Source organism: Amphibalanus amphitrite, unplaced genomic scaffold (assembly GCF_019059575.1).
Source record: "Amphibalanus amphitrite isolate SeventyFive unplaced genomic scaffold, NRLGWU_Aamphi_draft 000121F_arrow, whole genome shotgun sequence".
In the NCBI taxonomy this organism is placed as follows: Eukaryota; Metazoa; Arthropoda; class Thecostraca; order Balanomorpha; family Balanidae; genus Amphibalanus; species Amphibalanus amphitrite.
In genome coordinates this window covers 707,247-715,269 of record NW_024881616.1, presented here as the reverse complement: position 1 = coordinate 715,269, position 8,023 = coordinate 707,247, and the positions used below count along the sequence as shown (strand labels likewise).

Below are 8,023 nucleotides of genomic sequence, written 5' to 3'. Positions count from 1 at the left end.
TCGATAATATATAATATATTCATATTTGTACCATAAACCGTAGCATAATCGATTACATTTGAATCACCTTGATACAAGGCGGACATGCTAGAGCCCGGTTCATATGTGACCGACACTGCGTGATTGTTGCAGTCATCTGCGAGAGGTGCGGCGGCGTTCTGCCGAGGTGGGTTCACAGCTGACCGCTCCCGAACTACGGCTGTCCATCACAGTTTGTCACCGATCGTCGCCGTCCGTCACGGTTCGTCACTTTTCGTTACGGCTTCCGTGACTCGGTGTTGGGAAGTGGGCGATTTTTTTTGCCTTCCGTGGTGATAGCTTGACGTTACAGTGAGTCTCCTCGACCGCGCAGTCGCCCTAACACCGGACTAGTCTTGCCATTCAAGCTCGTCTAGTTGAGCTTTGCCAGATGAGCTTCGCCAGTCGTTCACGGCGGCGATGGAGGGCCACCGGCTCATCTTAGCGCTCTAAGAACGCTCAGATGTAAGCATTGCAAGAACCCAGCGTCGCCGATCGGCTTTCTAAAGCTTCTCTGTGCGCTCAGTACATGTGCATGTTCCTGAAGTTGTCCTTATTCTTGAACACCGGCCCCCAGGAGCCGTTGTCTTTGCCCTTCGAATCCTTCTGCTGGCTTTTGATCGCCGGAGCCGGAGCAGGCTTCCTGTGAACGAGCAAAGAGACATGTCGTTAATTACTCTCACAGGCGAAAGCGGATGCTTCAACGAATCCCCCACAGATGTCCGTTTATGTCCGTTTAAAGCAATTATCCAATTCATTTTTCATCCAAACCAATCAAAGCTATTGCAACTTTCACCTATCTATGAACTAAAACGGGAGGCTCTCGCTCGTTCTGTACGATGATGGAGGATGTCCTATATATAGCCGGCTATCTCTGCCTGGCAGCCTGTTCCCAGATGGCCGGATTCGACACAGGTCAGTACTCACTTGACGGGCATGGAAGCCATCAGACCGCCGTTGGCGGCGGCCGGGGCGGCGAACTTGGGTCCGTTGCTGTGGCCCATGGTGGTGCTGGGGTGACTCAGGCGGCTCGCTGTCTCACAGATGTCTCACTGCTGTCTCACCGCTGCCTCACTGCTGCCTCGCTGCTGCCTCGCTGGAGTGACCGGTGGTCGCGGAGAGCCTCCGATGTGAAGTGTACAATGACGAGAGAATTCACAAATTTATCTAACTCGGGCTATCTGTAAAGCAGAGGAAAGGAAAAAGTTAGCTGTGCTGCAAAGGAAACCCGGTTTCCACTTGCAAAGCAGGCACAAGCGTGGCGTATCATTCATCAGCTAATTGAAGTGAGACGAGTCGCTATATTTGGCACTGCTTTCCCCGGTGCTCCAGTTTACAGCGGCCCTCCGTCTGGCCTAGTTATTGTGAAACCCGTGTGCGGCTCGGGGCCAGGTCACCGCGCAAGGGACAGAGCGGCGCCCGGTGCGAGTGCAGGAGAGAGGGGAGGGGGAACTCACCGATCTCACGGTACTCGGTGGACCAGGGTAAGCACCTCCCTCTCGAGCTTGTTACCGCAGTTGGCCTGTCGGCTGCCCTTGCTGCTGGAGATGCTTCCGAGCCTGCCGGACGAGGGGAGAGAGGTCAGAGCGGGGTCATCGGGTACGACATGGGGTGACTGGGACTATGGGCTGCAGTCTTGGGGATAAGAGAAATGCATGGGTAGTAATAGACACAATCCATCGTTGACATGTTTTCACCACTCAATCAGCGTACCGTTTGATTGAATATGATAATAGCACTGTTCATTGCAAGAGCTTTTTACAGGGAGCGGTAGTAGTAGAACTCAACTGGGAACGGTAGCAATGCATCACAACGTTTCATAATCACACGATTTAAAATGTACTTACGCGAGATCGAGCCGCGGAGCCCAGATTTGCCTTCTGGACATTCAAACGGAGCGGTGTCACACGGGGAAGACGTCTGTTCCTCGAGAGTCGCGTGCGTCTGTTGGGCCCGCCCCGCCGCCGGCCCGCTTATAAAGACTGCCCTCTCCGGCCGGTTCACGTGCTACGCTCGCGAGCGGTGACGAGGTGCAAACGCACACCGTCTCGCGCGGCCCGCGCGGCGCGGCGGGGCTTCCTCCGCCCTCCGGATCTGAGTCTATCAGAGTACACGGTGCCCCACGGTAAGCCGTGATACCCCTGCAGTCACGGGCGGCGGTCTGGTGACCCGCCGAGGTCAGTGTCCCACCCGGTGGTGGGTCACGGTTGGCACCTCTCCGCCGTGATCATGCGAACGTCGAGCGGGGACGCGTGATCAGGCACACAGCTCCAGAGCCTCACCGGGACCGGTTTGAGAGGGAGGCAGCATCCCGGCAGGGCCTCACGGTTCACGCCGGCCGGGGTACGGTCTAACGGAGGCCCGGCGCCCAGCAGTATAACCCTTCCCTCTTCCGTAATAAGACGCTGCAGTTGACCTGCAAGGCTTCCGGGTTTACGGCTGGGCATGTTGAGTTGTCAGAGGTCCCTTGTAGCGCCTGTTGAGGCATTGAAACCCGTCGCTTGAAGCTTAGCCACGGAGGCTAATGCCTACTACGAAGAAATTTCAGTCCTCATGTGTATGCAGGAGGGTACTGACCCACGACCCACGCTGTTTACACGTGACTCCGTTTTTGCTTGCGGTGAAACTATTGAAACGAGGTGTTTGTTTCCTGCGCGGTTTGCGGTATGTGTTTGTGTGTGATAAGATCTGTCTGATCTGACCGGTTCAGAGCCTCTGCGACCGGCGGGCAGCGGTGGCGGCTCCCGAGGGGCTCCTGACGCAGGCGGGAGCGGTCAGCGACATGCGGGCCATCGGTGATGGGGACCAGAACTGGGGAACAAAAACTGGCGGTGCCGGGACCCCACAGCGGTGAATCTGCTGTATCGAGTACGAAGGAAGCCATTCTGCGAGGTCCGGACGGTTGGACAGATTATTAGCGAGACGGTTAGGTGGTTTAGGTAACCGCAGGCTGTTTGAAATAGACAAACACTATTCGTACTGTGGTTAGAAACACTAGTCGAGTGGTTTGTTGCATTCATTGTTTCCATATCGAACGGGATGCAAGAGAGCGATGCACTTGTATTTTCTACCAACCGGTCATCAGAAGTTTGGTGCAGCCAACCTTTATCGAATTTTATCGCATTCGATATTGTTTATCGTAGTGATCTCGGGCGTGGCCCACATTTCATTCAGGTTGGCCTCAAGTGCAGCATTTTGCTTCCCGATCCTTGTGATTACCACTGCCCAGACGTTCAGGGTCAGTCGTCGATCGTTTTTCTCAGGCGTCTCAGTGGTGACCGCCGACAGACGAGACTCGCCGACCCTCTCTCTCTCTCTCTCTCTCTCTCTCTCTCTCTCTCTCTCTCTCTCTCTCTCTCTCTCTCTCTCTCTCTCTCTCTCTCTCTCTCTCTCTCTCTCTCTCTCTCTCTCTCTCTCTCTCTCTCTCTCTCTCTCTCTCTTTCCCTTTTTTTCGACTTTGCCCAATCATATTAATTAAGGGTCCTCAACCATGCTATTTTTATCTCAGCGAACTCCTTTCGAAGGTCGAGGGGTTCCTCGACCTTTCTATTTATAGCTCGGCGACGTTTGATGTTTTTTTCAGCTACGAATATAGGTGGTTATTAATTCGAAATCGAACCTCCGATCGGGTTGTTATGAGGAGACATCGTTATTTTATTTTTATTTTTGTCATCGGTATGTCATTTGCCTTTCAGGCTGACTCATTACTTTTCTCCCCAGAGCCAAGCTTCATGCGCTACTGGTCGGTAAAGTCGTATCGATCCATGCGTGCGTGTCCATGAATATGCGTGCTCGATTGCACGATATATGTCGTATAGGGTTCCCAAGCTGGTGCAGTCTGTAGGCCTCGTGTTTCCGTGATACGTAGATTTATTACAAATTTTCTGACTCGCTTGCTCCACTTTCAAAGGTGGGTATGTATTTCAGGATAACTACTGCGTGCTACTGCGCATCTCGATGCACGTGTTTACGTTCGTTACAGCTGTATACATATTCGGCGCTATTTATGCACATTCGTCGGGCGCATATAACTCAAATAACAAGCGACATGCGTTCTCGCATCTGGGAGCGTGCTCCGAATATCAAGTGACCGCCGTCGATGGAGCGACTGAACCGACTGACCGCAGCCGAGAGCTCAGCCAACCAGGGACCGAGACACACGGACGCGGAATTATTCACAGGTTGATGAGTGATGAGTTGAATAAAACGTAAATGATCAGCATATTTTGATTTTGGGTAACTAATTTATAAGCAGTGCACGCCAAAACAAACTGAAAATTTCCAGAAGGAAAGAATGAAATAATTTCCGCGACATGGGGAGCCAGCCGCTGCATTGCGTGAGCTCGCTCCGGCGTTTTACCCTGCGAAACACCGCAGCAGTCAGCACAGACGTGCGTGGTCGACAATATTATCGACTATATATCAGTGACAATTGATGGACAAACACTGTTAGCAGCTGATCGAGAAATACTGCTCGTGTATGTGATTATGACCTTGGTTGGTTCTTGGGCACTTTCACTTCGGGGTCATAGTATTTTTGGATCCTTTTCGTTGCATGAGGCACGCTATTTTGGTCACCTTCGCCATTTATTTTTATCTGCCACGTGTATTTATCCACTTAAACTCTTTTCCCAATGCCGTGACCGATCCAAAGGTATTACGGAAATTTTGGCTTCGTAGGAGTGAACAAACAATAAGTTCGAAATTCAGATGTTCGAAGCTCAAAACGGGCTCTGATTTCAAGGACATCTCAAAATAGAATCCGAATGACATCAGTACCTATTCTCAGTAACGCATGTCATGCACTGCATATGTTATGTACGCATTTGTGGTCAGAGACGTCGTTCTTTGTCAAGAAACCTCTTGCATCAGCCAACCTCATTCTGTCCGTTTCGCTCTTCTGGTTTATTCCGGCTGACCGCAGCCTTTTAGAGCCATGGACGCAGCGTATTCATGTTTCTCGGATTCGTGCAGTGACGTCTGACTTCCCCCGTGCGAAGCATGCCACACGGTCTCGGTTACCTATACCGGTGCCCGGCGGGCGGCTGGGGCCGGCCCGTACCGCACCACACCGGAGTATTGCGGCGCAGTATGCCAGGCCGGCGCGGAGACTGCGGCGCCGAGTGGGGCGCTAACACCGGCATTGTCACCGGGCTGAGAGAGTGCGCTGTTCGGCCGCCGTTTTCGTCAGCACGCTGCCGGTTCTGCCGTATATGAAAGTTAACTGCTGGCGTGTCGTGGCGCCTTATTATTGAACGGCACGGACTTCGTAAATTTCATAAAGAGAGACGAGAACACGGGCGTCGCTTTCCGAAAATTATTGATAGGGCTCTAATGGTTAACTTTACGATACCAAAGCTATTCTTACCATGCAGCGCCATAGGGTTATTGTAAAAAAAATATGAAATTATTATGCCGCAGGAGATGATGGAGGGTTGAAGGGTGAAGACCAAATCGAAACGGTTTATTTCGCCGTTATTAGACAATTAAACTGCATCATCAGATATTTGATGGGACTCCAGTCCAGTCATCGATGAAAATATGCCGCTGGACTCGGAAAATAGTTTTGCGCCACATGTATACAAATCCTTCCAGCCATATATCGCCCACATGCAAATGATGGATGGCATATAAGTTGAGGACTTTCGTGCATCGCAGCTAGGGCACATTCGTCTGAAATGCTGTTCTGCGCTACCCAGGCGGCCAGTCTCTGCCTCAACTCTCAGACTCAGGCCTCGGACTTACACTAAATTCACAATTTATCGCTCAGGTCAAGTACTGCCCTACATAGACACCACTCTGCTATTCGGTGTATTGGCGTGCTGGCTCGTCTCCCGTCCGTTGCTGCACACCGTTGCATCATGTCCGGCGGCCGTTCCGTCTTGCTCCGCTTATTACCGAGGTCGTGTGTCACCCTCTCCCCTCCCCCAACCGTGTCCTGAATCAGAGTGTCTCTGTGTCAGTGCACTTGTCCTGGGTCGCGGCAATGAGTAGTAACCAGCTGCGGGTTGCCTGGCATGCCGACGACTGATGTGGCACCTCCGCCGTCGTCGTTGGCGGCGGCGGCGGCGGCAGGGTCGCCGGCAGCCGTGCGGTGTCGAGCTGTCTACAGAGAGCCGCCGCCGCCGCCGGCCGTGGGCTCGCCGGCCCTGCCAGTCTTCCCGGCTATCGGCTGATCGCGGGCACGGCGCGGCGGGAGGCCCGGCGCGTCCTCAGGGCCAGACAGCGGCCTGATGAAACCCTGACGTAAGGCTGACGCAAACCACGCCCCCTGCAACGTCACGGCTCCGCCCACCAATCGGCGGCGGGGCGTGTTTTCTGTCAGCCGGGCGGCGGCCCATTCAGAGGAGGGCCGCGCAGCGCGTTTGGACACCCGAAACTGACCCGGCCCGGCCGGTATGTAGATCACTTCACTCTGCGTGACGTCAAAAGAAACGGCCGCCCGCCCGAGACACGCGACCGAGGCGGACCAAAACACGGTGACGTCAAACGGGACCCTAGGTGCTGCAAGTTTTTGGCACGTGCAATCAGGAGGAAGTGTTGAAGAGAGGGTTCCTGTTTTGTATGTACCCCATGACCTATGGTAGGGCCGCTAAACATGCGCGGGACGCTCGCATAAATATTAAACGGGCCGCGCTCATGGCCGCGTGGTCATATACAATAACACTGAAGCTGTGCGACCTTGATGTTGAACTTTGAGTGCTATTTTTTTTCCGACAATGTTGGGATGTTTCCGACGCTCAGACTTCATGACGCTGCTTTCTTGAAGCGTGACGTTCGTTTCTTCGTTCTTCTCTTCCATTCACAGTTCTGTGAAACTTCTACATAGTTGCATAGATCTGACGTAGAATGTTGCATGTCCCTGAATGTTGCAGTTAGAATGTTTGGCTGCATGTTAGAAGTAAGAAATGTTTGGTTAGAAGGTCGCAGACACGGATGTGTCGCCTCGGCTGGCCCCGTAGGGTCTGTGGGCTGCTGCTGCTGAGTCTCGTAAGTCTCCCGGCCATGGGCTCGGGGATGCCGTGGTCTGGCCGTGCTCACATTATGGCCCCGGTCCGGCGGACGCGGGTCACCCTCCGGCCTCCGGTCAGTGCAGGTCGCTCACCGGCTGATGAAACCGCTGCACCGGACCGAGGTCAGCAGCCGTCTATGGGCAGTAAGGCCGACTAGCCACTGCAGCAGGGCTGTGCAGTGTGGGGAAGGGCTCTGCACTGGGACGGACCAAAGCGGACTGTGCGGTGGGGACGGGCCTTTAGTATCTGTCGAAAGTTCATTGGAAGAACAGTGGGGAGTGACGTCCATAATAAGGGGCTATGTATCTAGCGTGGACTGTTTCCATGAAGTTGAACGGGTGGAACTAGCTAATTGAACTGACAGTGAGATGCCCAATTTTCGAGATACCGATGACGTCTATACAACAGGCATTGGATTGTTGGCTATCAAAAATTTTGGCATGTTTTTATGATGGAGATTGACCATGGCGGGCTGGTAATATGAAAGGTGTGTTCGCTGGGCGACCTGCACTGTTCAGATTTCAGTCAGGCGTGTATTATACTTCCGACAACTGTATTGCTGTTGAACGTCGGTACGATGTGGTGCCACTGATGTCAGTACTGAGTGATGTCACTGATATCAGTGTTTCTTCACTGTCAGTTATCTGTCATCGTAATGTGAGGGCGCCTGCAAAAAGTAAATAACTAACAACCATCGGTTCCGCCGCTTTACCCATGAGTTATGCTAGAACTGTTGAATGTGTTCGGTTGCAGGCACGCCGCTTTACCCATGAGTTATGCTAGAACTGTTGAATGTGATCGGCTGCAGGCAATTGCAGTGATTCGTCAACTGTCCTTCATAAAGCGATGACGCTCTGCATCTACAGTAGCTAGTTAACATTAAACAGCAGGTTGAATTGAATGCCACCCCATCGTAAGTACGTCATACATCTGATAAAGATGCTTCGTCCCACTTTCCTGGGGACCCAAAAATAAGAAACCAAGAGAACACG

The 8,023-nt window shown here is 52.8% G+C and overlaps 1 long non-coding RNA gene across 1 annotated transcript; it reads right to left on the bottom strand.

Annotated features, from left to right (window-relative positions):
* LOC122381521 lies at positions 1 to 2,002 on the bottom strand. The gene is made up of 4 exons (XR_006256537.1): positions 1,866 to 2,002; positions 1,476 to 1,577; positions 946 to 1,199; positions 1 to 661 (listed from the first exon to the last, which is right to left on the bottom strand). It is a non-coding gene; the product is annotated as an uncharacterized LOC122381521 (long non-coding RNA).
* Positions 2,003 to 8,023: the final 6,021 nt, after the last annotated feature.